The sequence below is a fragment of the Rhinatrema bivittatum genome, chromosome 1 (assembly GCF_901001135.1).
Source record: "Rhinatrema bivittatum chromosome 1, aRhiBiv1.1, whole genome shotgun sequence".
NCBI classification, from domain to species: domain Eukaryota; kingdom Metazoa; phylum Chordata; class Amphibia; order Gymnophiona; family Rhinatrematidae; genus Rhinatrema; species Rhinatrema bivittatum.
The window spans coordinates 594,551,381-594,570,165 of record NC_042615.1 but is presented as its reverse complement, the minus strand read 5'-3'; the positions used below and the strand labels follow the sequence as shown (position 1 = coordinate 594,570,165).

At 45.5% G+C, this 18,785-nt stretch overlaps 1 protein-coding gene across 1 annotated transcript in view; it reads right to left on the bottom strand.

Moving 5' to 3' along the window:
• The window catches only part of MARCH3 (membrane associated ring-CH-type finger 3), a 178,334-nt gene that overhangs the window by 22,949 nt on the left and 136,600 nt on the right, over nt 1–18,785 (bottom strand). The window lies entirely within an intron of this gene.

Here is an 18,785-nt window from a genome sequence, read left to right as displayed (position 1 = left end):
GCACTCCCCTCAGTTTACCCAGACCCCGCCTTCTGTCTTTTTAGGCCTAAGAAGAGATTTATGCAGACTTACACCTCATCAAGAGCAGAAGTAAACATGCGTGGCTAACGCGTTGCAGTCGCCAGATTTAAAATACAGATTTATGCGTACGCCCCTGACGTGCCCTGACTCCTCTCCTTTTTCTGCCCGTTGAGTTGCTCACGCATGTGCACAAATGCATTTAATTGGGCTGTTTTAAAATACAGGTTACTCACACTTGGCCTAGATCCTCACGTACTTGGGCCTTTAAACGCGAGCCACTCTTAAAAGTTCACCTCATAGTTTTTACTATGAAAATCAAAATCAAAACAATTTTAGCTTTTTTTTTTTCCTTTTAAATGAAATGGCTGAGCACCACAACCACAATGAAAAGTACAGGTTTGTTTCATTCAGCGTCTTTCACGCAAGAGATTTGCCAAGGGGCTTTATAAATCACACACAAGGCACGTTCAGACATCACTAGACTGGAGCTGGCCAGGGCATTCCCTGGTACTTGCAGGTGAGAGGGCAGGACTGGAAGAGGGGGAGCGGGCTGGGGAGCTGAGGAGGCACTGATACGTTATGCCAGGCAGTGGGAGACTGGGATTATGTGCTGCAACAACGACAAGACCGAGAGACACAATAATATAGTATATAACAGCAGGTCAAGACCAACTGGCCCCTCCAGCCTGCCCCAGTTATTCTACTCTGCATGGTGAAGTACATATCCTGGCCGACAGCCCTAGAGGCTTGGCTGCTTGTTGGATATCGCACCATATCCAAGTCAGTTCCTGTTTTATCCTTCAGTGGTTCTCCACCACCCTGCATAAATGGACATACCAAATACCACACCTAATCAAGAGATGGGAGTCAGAAGGGCAGAGATAAGAAGGTGAAAGCTCAGTGAAGACTTCTGGACACAAACGGGACTCCTGGGGCCTAGGACAGAACTGTAGTACACAAAGGGTGATGGAATAAAAGTATGAATGAGAATTGCAGCAGAGGCAGAATCAACAAAGGGTCAAACCTTAACATCGCACAGCCAGTGAAAGGCGGGGGGGTGGGGGCGGGAGAAGGGCAAGGCCCCAGGGATAGTTCTGGATCTTGGGTGGCCCCCAAATTTAAAGGCAAATGTTGATAACAAGGTCTAGCAGGGAGGCAGGGCATTAAGATTTATAAGCAGTGAGGGACTTCCTGGGCTGCAGGACGATGCCAGTCTTACAAACATTCAGCAGCGCAGGGCTGAGCCGACGTGATAAGTTCACCTAAAGCAGCCGGCCAGGTTCTGAAAGCAAGGATCATTAATGCTGTTTCCACCCACACCTCCAATTCAGCTGCGAAAGCGCATTCACTCTAGACTCGCTGCTGCTCGTGTTCGCATTAGTGCAATATCACAGAGCCGGTTTCACATGAATATTGTTGTACAGTCAATTCCTGGAAAGAAGCCTAAATGGAGAGAGAAACTACTCTGCATTTATTCCTGGAGTATTCCTATAGGGGGAGAAACCAGGGAGCCAGGTCAGACTAACCAATCCAGATCTAAATACAGTATTAACAAATGCAGGAGCAGAGGGGTCAGTGATTAAAACAGCATAAGTGAATCAGATAGGAACTGCAGATGGGAGTCAGCTGCATAGGAATGACAGCAGCAATTAAAGGATGAAATGAGTTGATCTACAGGAAGGAGGTAGATATAGAAAAGTAGTAGGTGCCAGATGGGACTTTGAGGTGGGGCAAGGATGAGCAACACTGCTCGGATATCAGGTACCCTGTGATACAGATGCTGCAGGCATTTTGCAATAGAATAAAAGCAAATTGTTTATGGAGTGATTTTTAGTTTTTATTATGCTTTCCTATACACATATTTTTGTACGTCTTATCAAGAGCACACAGCCATGTTATCATCGCAGAAGCTTTCTGCTAGAAGTAGAATTCTACTATTGCAGCCCTTCTTGCTTATTCACTGTACCCAAAAACACACATCTACAGGGAGAAGAGTCCTTCCGGTGACTAGGAGTAAAACAATAAGTCTTGTGTTTGCAAACGACAACCATTCCCATTATTGGATACAAGCCTTTAGGGAAATTACTCAGCGCCTTAACCCACTTCAGGAAAAAGTGCTTTGAGTGCTTGCCACAGCAAGACAAATCCATTAGTGTTACGCAGAACCTGCTCAAAACACTCTTTGTGGCTCTGATGGCAGGATAATGGGCTCGTTCCCACTAGGCGGCTGCGAGAGGAAGAGCAGTCTGGACGATCACGTGCAACTCTACTAGAGATGTGAAAAAATAGCTCCGAGCATCAACCTTTTTATAGTATGACAAAGGTTAGCTTTCTTCCTTTGACAGTGACAGACTTTTAACACATTGTAAAGTGTTACCCTGATCCATTAGTAGATGGCACAGTAATTTACTTCTAAAACCTAGAAGTTTCTTATCTGCCAATAAAGAATGCAGGCTGGTCTCCTTCCAGATCCACCTCCCCAGCCCAACTGCCTAAGCTTCATGGTCGAGACGAACCTCAAGGGTTCCACAATATGCTGTTCAAAGTGTGATGGGGTGCTCCGGGTCCCCTTATCCTGCCAGATACAGTAGACGCTGCATTTTTATTTTGTCAATCCCAAGGAGCGGCAGCTCTTGGGCAGCTGCAGTAGATGCTGCATGGACGAAGCTGGTGCTCCTAGATAATGTGTGAAAGAATAAACATCCCCATTTGACGTGGTCTTTGCAAACACTAGGATGGATTTAATGGAGTTCAGTGAGCCAGTTTACAGCAGTAACACCATGCCACCTTCTCCTGTGATAGGCAACATTTGAAATTAATGGTTGTATGTGATCAAAGAACAATCTCTTTTTTCTTTAGGTATGTTTCACGAATATGAGAGTTCCTGTTGTTGACGGTGCATCTACCTGTCTGTCCATATGCATGCTGGAACTCAGAAAGATGGATTTGGCTGAAATGTGGCACTGGGATCGAGATAAAGTTGTTAGGGGAATTGTGATTTTGATTCGAGCCAGTGCTAAGTTATAATTGCCTGACAACTTTTTAGTCTTTGCCCCCATGCTGTCTTTCACTTAGTTGGAGGAAGGGACATGCACCTTTGTTATAGGCGAGGGAATAAGATGGGCCACTGAGGCCATGGCCCCACCAAAATAGGGGCCAGCAAGCCAAAAATTGCTAGTCAGGCTACCTAAGTGGTAAGAAAGATGCACAGTTATGTCTTAAAGACATAATTTCCACTGCGAGCAAACTTAAAAAGAGCGCCAGCACATGTAAGTCCTCCTTGCCGTCGGACCTGCCTTGCCTTCCTGCCATCGCCAGACCGACTTGCCTTCCCCTTCCTTTGCTGCAGACCTGCCTTCTTGTGTTGCTGCAGCTGCCAGATGTTCTCCCTTGCAGCCACCACCACGGCTGGACCTACCTTCCTCGTTGCTGTGGGACCACTTTCATTGCTGCTGCTGCTGCTGTTGCCCCCATCAGTGCTCTGGAGGTGGGGGGGGGGGGGGGAAGAGCATCACACCACCAGTAGATAAATGGATGGTGGATAGAAGATGGGGTGAACTGAGAAAGCTGGGGCAGGGGGTGGGGGATAGAAGAGAGTAAGAAGGGGTGCAGCCAGGAGTGAGAGAGAAAAAGGAAGGGGAGGAATGGAGGAGCGAGACTGAAGGGAGAGGAATGGGGATGAGAGCAGGTGGAGAAAGAAGGGGGACTGAAGGGAGAGGACAGAGCAAGGGATGAGAGCAAGAAGGTTGGGGAAAGGGGGAGAGAGAGATTTGGAAAAGCTTGAAGAATGGTTGAAGATTTGGCAGCTGGGATTCGATGCCAAGAAGTGCAGAGTCCTACATCAGGGGGATATGGTAATCCAAAAGAGCTGTATATGATGGGGGGTGAAAGACTGATGTGCACGGACCAAGAGAGGGAATCTGGAGTGATGGGGTCTGGTGCTCTGAAGGCAGTGAAGCAATGTGACAAGGCGATAGCTAAAGCAAGAAGAATGCTGGGCTGCATAGAGAACGGAATAACCAATAAGAACAGGGAGGTGGTAATGCCCTTGTACAGGTCCTTGGTGAGGCCTCACCTGGAGTACTGTGATCAGTTCTAGAGACCTTATTTCAAAAAGGATAGAGGCAGGATGGAAGAAGTCCACAGAAATGTGACCAAAATGGTGTGGGGTCTGTATCGGAAGATCTATGAGGAGAAGCTGAAGGAAGCTGGAAGAGAGCAGGGGCAGGGGAGACAGGATACAGACCTTCAGACACTTGAAAGGTATTAATGATGCATGAACTGGGGACCTTTTCTGTTGGAAAGGAAACTAAGGGCCACAAAATGAAACTCCAGGGGGCACGATTCAGAATCCACACCAGGAAGTATTTCTTCTCAGAGAGGGTGGTGGATGCCTGGCAAGACATCCCAGAAGAGGTGGTGAGGACGAAAACCAAATGAATTCAAAAGGGCATCGGATAAACACTGCAGATCCCTGGAGGCTACAGTTTGGAAATGAAGAAAACGGTGCACGGGGGTAACCTGCAGGAGCAACTTGCTGGGCAGACGGGCTGGACAATTTGGTCTTTATCTGAATCACTGTTACTTCACTATGTTAGGAGAGGATGTAGGGAGAAGAGAGATCTGGGAGCATGAGGGACAGAGAAGTGGACTGGGGCAGGAAGAAAGAGGTGGGGGCTAAGGAGAGAGATCGTAGTTTTTGTGGAGAGGAGGTAATTACATTGGGGCTATTGAACCTTCATTATTTTTCTCGTGGGGAGCAAGCCTCAGGCTTCTCTCATCTCCCCTCAGTCCCATCCTCCATTTCTCCTGTGACCCTATCCCCCATCATCCTCTTCTCCCTTTAGCAACTCCTGCTCTCTTCCCCCCATCCCCACCTCTTCTTGCTCGCGCCCCCTGCCCTGACCTCTCCCTCCAGCCCCACTTCTCTCTCCCCCTTGCCCCCCCCCCCAAGTCCCTCCTCTCTCCCCTGGCCGCATTGTTTTCTCTTGGGAGGTGGGTGGGGTGGAAGCAGGGGAAAGGAGGTGGGGGGGGGGGCTAATGGGAGAGGAAGAAGGTGGAGGCAATTTACATGAAGAATATTTGTAAGAAAGAATGACGTTAATTGTGAATGTAAAGGATGGAGTTAGGGACAATTTGCCTGGCCTCTAACCCTCCACCTCCCTCCTAGTCAATAAAGACTTCCGCTGCCCGTTTGGGTTGTCCCCATGCACTTTCCAACTTGTTTTAAGGAAGAGAAAACAGCCTACAGCTTGGGAGCCATACGCGGCTCCCATGGACCCTTGGTGCATTCCCCCCATCTGCCCACAGCAGATTAAGAAACAAATCAACCCCAAAACAAAAGCAAAATCAGAAAATAAAACACACTGTACTGTAAACTCTGCGTGCTATGTAATTAATTATAGACTCTTCACTTTTTTTTTTTTTTACTGTTCAGTTCTATTTTAATTCCAGTGCTTATCGCCTAGAATAAGTATAAATAAATAAATATTACAATGAAAATAAAGCACAGATTGCCACAGGAGCCATGAGAATGAGTGACCCTATGAACTTTGGCTCCATTCGAACAATGCTCTGGGAATGATGGATGTGGAATTTGTAGTTGACACAAAATTATTCAGAGTAGTTAAATCATAAGCGGATTGTGATAAATTGTAGGAGGACCTTGTGAGACTGAAAGACTGGGTGTCCATATGGCAGATGAAATTTAATGTGGACAAGTGCAAGGTGATGCCTATAGGGAAAAATAACCCTTGCTGTAGTTACACGATGTTAGGTTCCATATTAGGAGCTACCACCCAGGAAAAAGATCTGGGCATCATCATTGAAATTATATTGAAATTGTCGGCTCGCTGTGCTGCTGCAGTCAAAAAAAGTAAACAGAATGTTAGGAATTATCAGGAAGGGAATGAAAAATAGAACGGAGGATGTCATAATGCCTCTGTATCGCTCAATGGTTAGACCGTACCTTGAACATTGTGTGCAATTCTGGTCACTGCATCTCAAATACGGTAAGGTTGCACTGATGAAAGTACAGAGAAGGGTGACCAAAATGATAAAAGGCATAGAATGACTCCCCTATGAGGAAAGGCTAAAGAGGTTGGGGCTGTTCAGCTTGGAGAAGAGACAGCTGAGGGAGAATATGACAGAGGTCTACAAAATCATGAAAGGACTTCAACGGGTAAATGTGAAACAGTTATTTACTCTTTCGGATAATGGAAGGACTAGGGGGCACTCCATGAAGTTAGCAAGTAGCACATTTAAAACAAATTGGAAAAAATTCTTAATTCACTCAACACACAATTAAGTTCTGGAATTCATTGCTGAAGGATGTGGTTACAGCAGTTAGTGTAGCTGGGTTTAAAAAGGTTTGGATACATTTCTGCTATTAATCAATAGGGAACAGCCACTGCTTGTGGCCAGCATTAGTAGTATGAGGTCTATTTAATGTTTGGGTTCTTGCCATGTACTTGTGACTTGGATTGGCCACTGTTGGAGACAGGATACTTGGCTTGATGGACCCTTAGTCTGACCCAGTATGGCAACTTCTTATGCAATTTTCTTAAGGATCACAGATTGAAGGTCCTCCTGGAAACCACTACAAATTTCACAGGCTATGCCCTTGCTCAGCCATCAGGGTCTGCCCTCTTCTCCTCCTCATTTCCTGGGCTGTCTATCAGAATGGCAGAACCGCTTGCTCCTTTACCTGTAGCACTATTCACAGTGGGGCAGATTTTCAAATCCAGCTGGATTTACGCGTGCAGGGGACTTGCGCGCCAGCGAGCCTATGTTTCATAGGCTGCCGGCGCGTGCAAAGCCCCGGGACGCACGTAAGACCGGACCGGAAAAAAAGTTCCCTCCGAGGCCGCTCCAATTTCGGAGAGGCCTCGGAGGGAACAGAGGCAGGCTGCTCGGCTCGGTGCATGCAGGTTGCACAATTGTGCACCCCCCTAGACACGCCGACCCTGGATTTTATAACATGCGCAAGGCAGCGCGCGCATGTTATAAAATCGGGCATAGATTTGTTCGCGCCGGGTTGCGCGAACAAATCTACGCCCGCGCATAACTTTAAAAAATCTACCCCAGTGCATTTGGTGGTGAGCCCCTGCCCTCGGCACCGCTGGCACTGCACTGAAAAGGATCAAGCAGCTCAGAGGAAGGAAAACCTCTGCGGAAAGCGTTTGTTTGCTGCTGCTGTCACCAGCACCAGGCCAAGTTAATGAACACATTTATGTGACCTGTGGTGCAACATCATTGCTTTTACAGAGCCAGGTGTTTGAAAGACCTTTGACTGCTACAAAGGCAAAATAAAGAAACAAAAGAAAGGATTTCTGCCAAAAGGACAGTGAGTGGAAGGAGATGGGCTGCTTGATTTTTTTTTTTTTTGAGGGGGGGGCAGTGTTGTGGGGCTATGGCAGCATTTGTGAATGCAAGAGACATAATTCCAGAACCTAATTGTGTGTTGAGTGAACTAAGAATTTTTTCCAATTTGTTTTAAATGTGCTACCTGTATACTTCTCTAGTCTGTTTGTTGGTTTATGCTTTAGATTTTGGTTTTGGTTTGCTCTTTTTGCTGGCTCCAGTATAGCGGCCTTTTGTTTGTCTTGAATGAGTAGATGTGAATCAGTTATTTACATTTTCGGATAACAGAAGGACTAGGGGGCCCTCCATGAAGTTAGCAAGTAGCACATTTAAGACTAATCAGAGAAAATTCTTTTTCACTCAATGCACAATTAAGCTCTGGAATTTGCTGCCAGAAGATGTGGTTAGTGCAGTTAGTATAGCTGGGTTTAAAAAAGGTTTGGATAAGTTCTTGAAGGAGAAGTCCATTAACTGCTATTAATCAAGTTGACTTCAAAAATAGCCCCTGCTATTACTGGCATCAGTAGCATGGGATATACTTAGTTTTTGAGTACTTGCCAGGTTCTTGTGGCCTGGTTTGGTCTCTGTTGGAAACAGGATGCTGGGCTTGATGGACCCTTGGTCTGACCCAGCATGGCAATTTCTTATGTTCTTATCTTCTTAAGTCAGTGCGGGCAGGAGAGGAAGGTGTTTACATTGTCATCTACAGTTAAAATGAAACTAACAAGGCCATATCACAGATCAAATATGTGCATATTTCCCCTCCCCCCCAATCCACCCAATTTTTCTGGATTGCAAATAAATCCAAATCACATATGATTACCCTACATTCCCAAACATACAAAATAAATTAAAAATTCAGAGCCAACTAATCAGGTAACCAAACGCAAAGCTCATCTGAAAAATCCCCAGCTGGAACTCTTAGGGGCTGCTTTTGTACAGCCTTCAGTGTGCAGAGTACGCGCACTGCTTGTAGCTCCAGGCAGCTTCCCTTTAAAAGCCGGGCAACCCTGAAGGCTATTCAAAACTGGCCCTAAGAGAACCAGCCCGGGCAATGTGCCCGCCTACATTTACGCCTGCTATTTCTGTAACCGGATGACGTGGCAGAGGGGCTGGGGGCAGTAAAACAGCACACATAGATACATAGATACATAGAAATAGGCAGCAGATAAAGACCGGATGGTCCATCGAGTCTGCCCTGCAAGCTTGTTTTGAATTCGAATCACAGATCTTTAGTCTGGGTCCTTTCATTCAGGCCGATGCAATAAAACCTGCAGGAGAGCCAGCGCTCTGAGGCCAGCGCCTGCTCTCCTGACTGGGCGCGCAATTTTGTATTTAAATTAGGGCCCGCGCTAATAAGTGGCGGCTGTCAGCGGGTCCGACAACTGATGCTTAATTTTACCGGCGTCGTTTTCCGAACCCGCTGACAACCACGGGTTTAGAAAACAGATGCCGGCAAAATTGAGCATCCGTTTTTGAACCTGCCGATCGGCGGGCAGATTTTTATTTATTTTTCTTGAAGTTTTTGTTTTTTTTTATGTTTGGGGCCTCTGACTTAATATCGCTATGATATTAAGTTGGAAGGTGTACAGCAAAGCAGTTTTTTTCTGCTTTTCTATACACTTACCCAGTGCTGCCTATGGTTAACGCCTGCCTTTGGGCAGGCATTAATTTCTGAGAGTAAAATGTGCGGCTTGGCCACACATTTTACTTTCAGTATCTCGGGTGACTATCTACTAGGCTCATCAATATGCATTTGCTATTACTTTTCGCGTGTTTGGCCGCGCGTTTTCAAGGCCTTATTACCCCTTATAGTATCAGGGGTAATAGACGCGCATTGAAAACGCGCGGCCAAATGGGTGCTGAACGGTGCACTCAGCTGAGTGCGCCGTACTGAATCGGCATGATTGTCACTAGGGTTAATTGAAACCGATTAACCCTATGCCCCTTTGCTATAGCTCCTTAGGGGGCCCACATAGTCTAAGTCATTCCCTATTGCTGTTCTATCCTATTATCTTCTTCACAATGTCTCCTTTACTTCCTCCCTATTGTTTCCGCTCATCCCCCATACTCTTGAGAACTTCTGGAATTATTTCCTTAAGGATCCGCATAGTCTATCCCATGCCTTTTTAAGTCCTTTACAGCCTTCTTCGTCATATACATTTGAAAAATCCAACTATATAGTATATGAGCTGTTTACTTCTCTGACAAACAACCCCATCCCAGCAAAACCCTGTATTTAGTCCGGTTAAAAGTCGTGGTGAGGGGGACAATGTTCTAACAGGGTAATCTATTTGAATCCAACCTGTTTGGCTCAATTCCCGCTCCATGGGTTGGCCAGGGCTAGGGATGTTATGGAGCTAGCATTCACGGCCCCTGAGAGGGTCGGGTGTGTGTGTGTGTGTGTGTGTGTGTGTGAGTCATTAATCAGGGCCACACCTGGTGATTGTATTTAGATCTCATGGTGCAGGATTCCAGCAGAAGCTCTGCTGCCTGCCTCCCCATTACTGCAGTGACTACACTAGGAAGAGTAGAAGGGTGGGTCTATTAAAATAGGGTGAAAAGTCCATGGGTAGTTTTGCATGAAGATTCATCCTAACAGCATTCCAGCACTGGTTCCAGCTGAGGAAGAACCACTGGGCCAACCATATTTCTCTATATCCCTTTCCCCCAAAAAAATACTAACTTGGCAGTGATAAGATGCAATCCCAAGCAAATTGCTCAGAATATTCTCTTCCCAATTGAGTGCACCTTATAATTGCCAAAATAAAATCACCTCACCCTTAGAAGAAGCCAGCACCATATATCATACAAATGATTCTTCAAAGAACTGAAAGGGGAAAGAAGTTACTAACTGAAATATTAATTAAAATAATGTAACAGACTAGACACCTTCAAATACAGGGAGTAAAGTTCAGCTACGATGCACACGACCTTGGGTTTCACAAGCTGCTGGATCCTCCGTTGTCCTTGTCAGCAGGGCCAGAAACAGCCTTTCATGTCTCTGTGATGGTAAAGGGCAAACCAGGAGATGCACCCCGCCATGAATCATTCACAGGAAAAACTTAGTAAACTCTGTACCTTCCCCTCCACATCCCACAGAGAAAAAAAAACAAACAGCCAATAGACTCTTGTCTAGACTAAGGACTAGGGTATATTAAACAGTAAGTAAAACCTTAACAATTAGTCATTTAACTGTTTAAAGTTTTCCAGGTCTGCGGCATGGGATAGATTCAAGGCAGACAACTTTTAAACTAGAACAAAGGGGAAAGCCGACAGTCGCTCAGCAGTGCATGGTTCGGAGAGAGGTATCTTTAAAGGATACTAATGATGCATTAGAATTAGGGCATCCTGACAGTGAGGTACCAATAATTAGAAAAGTAGTCCAAGTGCCTGTAACTAAAAACTCACCTGAGCTAAAATATTCTAACTTATCCCTATCAATTAAAAAGCAGAAGGAAAATACAAACAAAAAACAAACTTTGAAATGTTTGTATGCTAATGCAAGGAGTCTAAGAAGTAAGATGGGAGAATTAGAATGTATAGCAGTAAATGATGACATAGACTTAACTGGCATCTCAGAGACATGGTGGAAGGAGGATAACCAATGGGACAGTGCTGTACCGAGGTACAAATTATATCGCAATGATAGAGAGGAGCACCCGGGAGGCGGTGTGGTGCTTTATGTCCGGGATAGCATAGAGTCCAACAGGATAAACATCCTGCATGAAACTAAATGCACAATTGAATCTTTATGGGTAGAAATCCCTTGTGTGTTGGGGAAGATTATAGTGACAGGAGTATACTACTGTCCACCTGGTCAAGATGGTGAGACAAACAGTGAAATGCTAAGAGAAATTAGGGAAGCTAACCAAATTGGTAGTGTGGAAATAATGGGAGATTTCAATTACCCCCAATATTGACTGGGTAAATGTATCATCGGGACATGCTAGAGCAGTGGTTCTCAACCTTTTTTCTGTCGGGACACACCTGACAGATGGTTCTCACATGCATGACATACTGAACCCATGATCTTCATGGGGCTAGATGTAAAAGTACAGTTTGCATCCACGGGAACCCCCCCGACCCACAATAATGGATGTAAAGCAGAATAATGACATTCCCCATACAACTCACCCTACAAAAAAGATATTCTGGTTCTGGTATCATCTCAGTAACAGCAACTCAAACTCCTTCTACTTCCAGGCTCAATAGCCCTACTTATGAAAAGACAGCAGTTTACCACCAATGCATGTCCTCTAGAGAAAACACAACAAATAAGACTGATACAAACACTTACAAGCTAGTAAAATATCTCACCTCAGTAACACACACAGAACCAACCTAACATACTCCCAGGATCTGTAGTAATGCACATAAACTAATCCGCACACAGTTACACCTGTATTATGGAATACACTCAAACAGGAGCAACCCTATCTATGAAAAGGCAACACTACAAATATTAAATCAGGCCCTAAACACCAATACACCTCCTATTAGGAAAACAGAACTAGCAAGCAGCTATAGATCCCCACACAGAAATAATTGTAAAACTATACTAATAAGCAGAATAAATGTTTCAAAACAGCTATGAACAGAATAACATCCAACAATTAAAAACTCATAAAAACTATTAAAAATTCTCCAAACACCAATAAAATATTTAAAAAAAGCAGACACATCACATAATATTAAATAATTAAAATGGCAGTCAATGAAGAAAGATAAACGTAAAAAGCCACCTTTACTTACCCCCTCCAGCAGCTCTCCTACTCCTGTCCTCTTCCATGCAGGCCGTAGCACACACCAGAAGCAGCAGTAGTGGCTAAGCTCTATACTCATGGTCCTCTTCCTTAGGGCCCATGACCAGTCTCTCTATCTCTCACACACACACCATACCAGTCACACCCCCATGACCAGTTTCTGTCTCTCACACACCAATCATCTCCCAACCAGTCTTTGACACACACACCAGTCACCTTCCTGAACAGTTTCTCTCATGCCATACATGTGTTCTATCTTACATATTCAGGCTTCTCACTCCCATACTCTGTCTCACACACCCATACACCCAGGTTTCTCACTCCCATGCTCACTCTCTCCACATGCACAGGCTTCTCATTCCCATAATCATTTTCTCTCTCTTACACACACACGCACCAGTCTCTCTCTCATTCCCATGCTCACTCTCTCCACATGCACAGGCTTCTCATTCCCTTAATCACTTTCTTTCACATACACACACCCCAGTCTCTCTCTCTCCCACACCATCACCTTACCAACCAGTCTCTCTCTCATGGATGCACACACACACAGGCTTCCCACTCCCATGCTCTCTCTTACATATACAGGCTTCTCAGTCCCATGCTTTCTTTCACACACACCCCCACAACACCAGGCTTCTTACTCCCATGCTTTCTCACATACCCAGATTTCTCACTTCCATGCTTTTTCTCTCTCTCTTACACACACACACACCACCCAGTCACCTCCCTGACCAATCTCTCACTCTCTCACACACACTCCAGTCATCTTCCTGACCATTCACTTTTATTGTCTCACATATACACACATCACCTCTCTGACCAGTTTCTCTCAATCACACACATGCTCTCTCACACACTTACACACATGCTCTCAAATACACACATCCTCTCAATTACATGCTCTCAATCAAATACATGCTCTCAATCACACACACATTCTCTCACTTACAGGCTGGCTGTCTTCTCTCTCTCTCACTCACTTCCCCCCCCCCCACTCCGAGCACAAATGGTAGCTGCAGCAGCCTCCTCCAGCCCCTGCAGACCAAGAAAGAATCTCATCGGCCGTGGGAGGCTTATACTGCTGTCTCCTTTGCTGATTGCTGGCTACTACTTGGGGGCCGATACTGCCGCCGCTACTTTTCCACGCGGCACGGCTCTTTCACCTTCCCTCACACTGCACTGCGTATCACTTCCTGTTCGGGGCAGGCGCAGGAAGAAGAAAAGGCCAGCTGCGGCTGCCACAGCTTCCTCTAACAACGCTGCCGTTCCCATTGGGCTTGAATGTGCTGTTAGCCCGGCGGCAACGGCAGCAGGGAAGGAAGAGCAGCGGGAGAGACCGGGAGCACGTGACACCCCTGCCAGTGCTTGGCGACATACTGGTGTGTCGTGACACACTGGTTGAGAAGCGCTGTGCTAGAGAGATAACGTTCCTGGATGGAATACATGATAGCTTTATGGAGCAATTGGTTCAGGAACCGACAAGAGAGGGAGCAATTTTAGATCTAATTCTCAGTGGAGCACAGGATTTGGTGAGAGAGGTAACGGTGTTGGGGCTGCTTGGCCATAGTGATCATAATATGATCAAATTTGAATTAATGACTGGAAGGGGGACAGTATGCAAATCCACGGCTCTCGTGCTAAACTTTCAAAAGGGAAACTTTGATAAAATGAGAAAAATTGTTAGAAAAAAACTGAAAGGAGCAGCTACAAAGGTAAAAAGTGTGCAAGAGGCGTGGTCATTGTTAAAAAATACCATCCTAGAAGCACAGTCCTGATGTATTCCACACATTAAAAAAGGTGGAAAGAAGGCAAAACAATCACCGGCATGGCTAAAAGGAGAGGTGAAAGAAGATATTTTAGCCAAAAGATCTTCATTCAAAAATTGGAAGGATCCAACAGAAGAAAATAGGGTAATGCATAAGTGTTGGCAAGTTAAATGTAAGACATTGATAAGACAGGCTAAGAGAGAATTGGCCGTAGAGCAAAAACTCACAGTAAAAACTTTTAAAAATATATCCGAAGCAGACAGCCTGTGAGGAAGTCAGTTGGACCGTTAGATGATCAAGGGGGTTAAAGGGGCAATTAGGGAAGATAAGGCCATCGCAGAAAGATTAAATGATTTTTTTGCTTCAGTGTTTACTGAAGAGGATGTTGGGGAGATACCCATATCAGAGAAGGTTTTCATGGGTAATGATTCAGATGGACTGAACCAAATCACGGTGAACCTAAAAGATGTGGTAGGCCTGATTGACAAACTGAAGAATAGTAAATCACCTGGACCAGATGGTATACACCCCAGGGTTCTGAAGGAACTAAAAAATGAAATTTCAGACCTACTAGTACAAATTTGTAACCTATCATTAAAATCATCCATTGTTCCTGAAGACTGGAGGGTGGCTAATATAACCCCAATATTTAAAAAGGGCTCCAGGGGCGAGCCGGGAAACTACAGACCAGTTAGCCTGACTTCAGTGCCAGGAAAAATAGTGTAAAGTGTTCTAAATATCAAAATCACAAAACATATAGAAAGACATGGTTTAATGGAACAAAGTCAGCATGGCTTTACCCAAGGCAAGTCTTGCCTCACAAATCTGCTTCACTTTTCTGAAGGAGTTAATAAACATGTAGATAAAGGTAAACCAGTAGATGTAGTATATTTGGATTTTCAGAAGGCATTTGACAAAGTTCCTCATGAGAGGCTTCTAGGAAAAGTAAAAAGTCATGGGACAGGTGATGATGTCCTTTTGTGGATTACAAACTGGCTAAAAGACAGGAAACAGAGAGTAGGATTAAATGGACAATTTTCTCAGTGGAAGGGAGTGGACAGTGGAGTGCCTCAGAGATCTGTATTGGGACCCGTAGTTTTCAATATATTTATAAATGATCTGGAAAGAAATATGACAAGTTAGGTAATCAAATTTGCAGATGATACAAAATTGTTCAGAGTAGTTAAATCACAAGCAGATTGTGATAAATTGCAGGAAGACCTCTTCTGAGACTGGGAAATTGGGCATCCAAATGGCATATGAAATTTAATGTGGATAAGTGCAAGGTGTTGCATAAAGCGAAAAATGACTCATGCAGCGTGCACGCTATAAAATTGGGTGTACATTTGTGCGTGCCGGTTAGCGCGCACAAATGTACCCCACGCGCGCTGTTTTAAAAATCTGCCCCTTAGTTTTTGGGTACTTGCCAGGTTCTTATGGCCTGGATTGGCCACTGTTGGAAACAGGATCCTGGGCTTGAGGGACCCTTGGTCTGACCCAGTATGGCATGTTCTTATGTAACTTCCAGGTTCCCCCATGGCGGGGCAGGTTAGATTGCTATTGGCCAGCCTGGGGAGTGCATGGATGGAGAACAGGGAAGGGCAGAGGTACCCTGCTCCTCCCCACCCCCAGCTGCAGGCAGTTCTCTGTGTATTTATCATTTAAACAGTTAACTGTTGAAATTTCAATACTTTGAACGATAGCGTCTTAAACAATATTTAGACCCTTAGTCTGAACCTATGTCTTATGCATTAACTCATGCCTTTTTATTTATTATTTATTTTTTACCATTCTGCACATTATTAAAAAAAAAAGCCAAATGAATTGATAACCTAATTTGTGGAGATCTGCCAAGGCAGTATTCACAGTGGCTAGGGGAGGAGGTGGGTTTGGAGAAAATGTCCGCTATAATACAATAGCGATGTCTAGTGCTGAGTCTCAGGATGCATGTATCCCAGGTAATGGAAGGCGCCGTGATCTGTGACCCCTTGCTGAAGACTCAGTGCAAGGGCTGGGCTGAGCTGGGATGCTGGGCAACGGTTTAAAAATAGGGAAACTTCCAGGAATTAAGATTCATGGCACTGAAACCCACTGCTACTACACACTTCTATGGCACTACTTGACGTACTCACACTGTACAAAAACATATGAGAGTCCCTTTCCAGAAGAGCTTACAAACTAATCGAGACAAACATTTAGGGCAGGAGAAAAATACAGAGCCAGAAAAAAAATATATACAATTTACAAAAACAAGTGGAAATAGTTCTATTGGCTCAGAGCAGCCTGTGTGAATCATCAAAATCATACAATGGAGGAAATTATTTACCACAAAAATGTGGGGGTTTAAAAACCAGGGCAAGGGAAAGAAGTCCAAAAGAGAGCATCACCAAACATTGCCTAAATGGTAAGCTCAATGCCTTTCTGCAGTGGGGGGGGAAGACTAGAGGCCCTTGCCGGGTAACCAGACGCCAGTACCACGCGCACTGGCAGAAAAGTCTTGGGAGCTTCGATCCTTCTGAAGACAAATCTTCCTTCACGTACCACTATCATGATTCAGATTCCCTACCCCTGAGCTTTAGGCTAAGGAAGCTTGCTTTCTTCTGATTGTTGTACCATGGGCATTACTTTGAAGCAAACGAAAGAAAACCTTCACAAAGCATAAGGATATCTCCCACCCGCCAGCCTACAAGACTGATTCCTTTCCTGCCTGGGCTGAGAAGCGTAGCAGCGTAAGCCCCACTACCCAACATAAGGGACCTGCCACCTCCCCCTAGTTACGTCTGGGAATGCGCTAAAGCCCTATTGCCGCTGTGCGCCGGTTAATCGTGCGGCCTCTTATTGGGAGCCTGATGCAGTGGCTCTGTCGCTCTGCACAAGTTGGTGCTGGCACCTCCCCATGGTGGCCCTCAACTGTTTTGGGTAGACGACCACACAAATTTTCACACCCAGCCAACACCCAGGCTTCTCCCCCCCCCAATTATTTTACCTCTCCTTCTTCCCCTCCCCTCCTCTTACCATGCACCGGGAATTTTTAAAAACAGAATATTTGGTTGCTCCGGTCACACTCTTGGCTGTCTGGGTTGAATACATTTCTAGGAGGGACAGCTGCAGTTCACAGGTAGGTCGCCATTCGATATGTACTGATCCGAAATCCTGTGGAAACTCTGCCTAGGATGAGACCAGCAGGCAGGAGTGAAAATCTACAAGCAGCTGAAATATAAACGGTTTGACTTGACCTGGATAAAGAGGGAAGGCTGGAGGTGGTGCCTTATTTTTATAAAAATCTCCTCCTGCCCTGAAGCCAGCCTTGCAATCTACTCACCCCCTCCGATCCTGCTCCTCACTGCCAACTCACATCACATTAAAAAAAGTCAGAAAAGCAGTAACTCCTCCAGTCCACCCCCCCTCAGAAAAATGAAACCTTCACAGGGGAAAATGTACAGAGGCCATGCAAGGTGGCTTAGCCCACCGGCTCAGGAGAGACACTTAGCCGGTTAAATCCAGACTGCCCCAGGTGCACATGAGGTCCATTAATACATATTCAGCCAACTCCTGTCAAGCACATCTCTCTGGCGCAGATGGAGGAGGAAACACATTCTTTTATTTTTTTGTAAAATTCCATCTGATTGCTGGATAAGTTTCTGCTTTTTTTAAAATAAAACTTCACCCCGCATTACCTAATTGCAGTTTGTAACTGACACCCGTTACCTCTGCCATGCTCTTCTTTTAAAAAAAGAAACCGAACCCCAAATGTAGTGATTTTGATTTGACCTACTGCTGTTTCAGCCTTCACACTTAGTTCTACTGACGTGTCTTTTTTAAGCACATCCTCCTCAGGCCTGGGATGTGGGATGGATAGAACGGTTTCCCCTTGCGTGGTGCTACCCAGTTGAGGGGGAGGAATCAGGAAATGTGGCATGGGATCTCTTGCCTCCCGTCGTGCCGGCATCTGAGAAGATCCGCAGGGGGGAAGAACTCCGAAGGGAACATCTGTATACCAGTTTTTAAAAGAATACAATAAAATTCAAAAGTGGAAGGCGGGAAGGTTCAGAAGGAATGTGAAAAAATACTCCTGGAACCGACTTCCGCCAGCGGTTGCAGGAGTCGCAGAATTCGAGGGTGCGTGGGATAGGACACAAAGGGTCCTTAGTGGCGGAGGGATGGAGAAGACCAGAGATGGCATGAGACCTGTGACAGCACAACTGGCGGGTACAAGTGGATTGAACTGATGACCTAGGTGGTCCTTATCTAACGCTATCTTTTGTGATCTGCGAGTAAGGCATCAAGTGCAGAACTGAGTTTAGTATCAAACAGGACTCACAGCCCTTACAAGCTCCCAGCAGAATATTGCTCAAGATATAATTCAGCTGTATACCTCCACATTCTCCAAGAACTCGGACACAGTTGGGGGCCTGACATGCATAAAATGGAGCACAAAATGGGAGACCGAACACCCTTTTAGGTCAGGCCTTCAGCATTCCAATAGCCAGCAGTGACCGACACCACACGAAAATGTGCATCACTTAACCGTCCACACATTTCTGTGGAAAATGTTCCCTCTGGAATACGGCGGCCACCTTGATCAGCAGTGATGTCTGCATGTGGCACGGATCGATACCCGGTACAGTGGCTCCAGTTCCCCAACAAAGTCTCAGAAGCCAAGGCAGCTGCATCATAGAAAACGCAACTCAGAAACTGGGTTATGGCTATGAACACTGGGTGAAGGCAGCTGCACCCCTGAACTAAGATACGTGAGTGCATGATACAAGCCTTGACCTAGCAGAAAACTGGCTATGAAGCCTAACCACGGGTGGCCTTCCCTCACGGTCCGCGTGCCTCTTGATTCCTCTCCTGCCTGCTGCTCAAT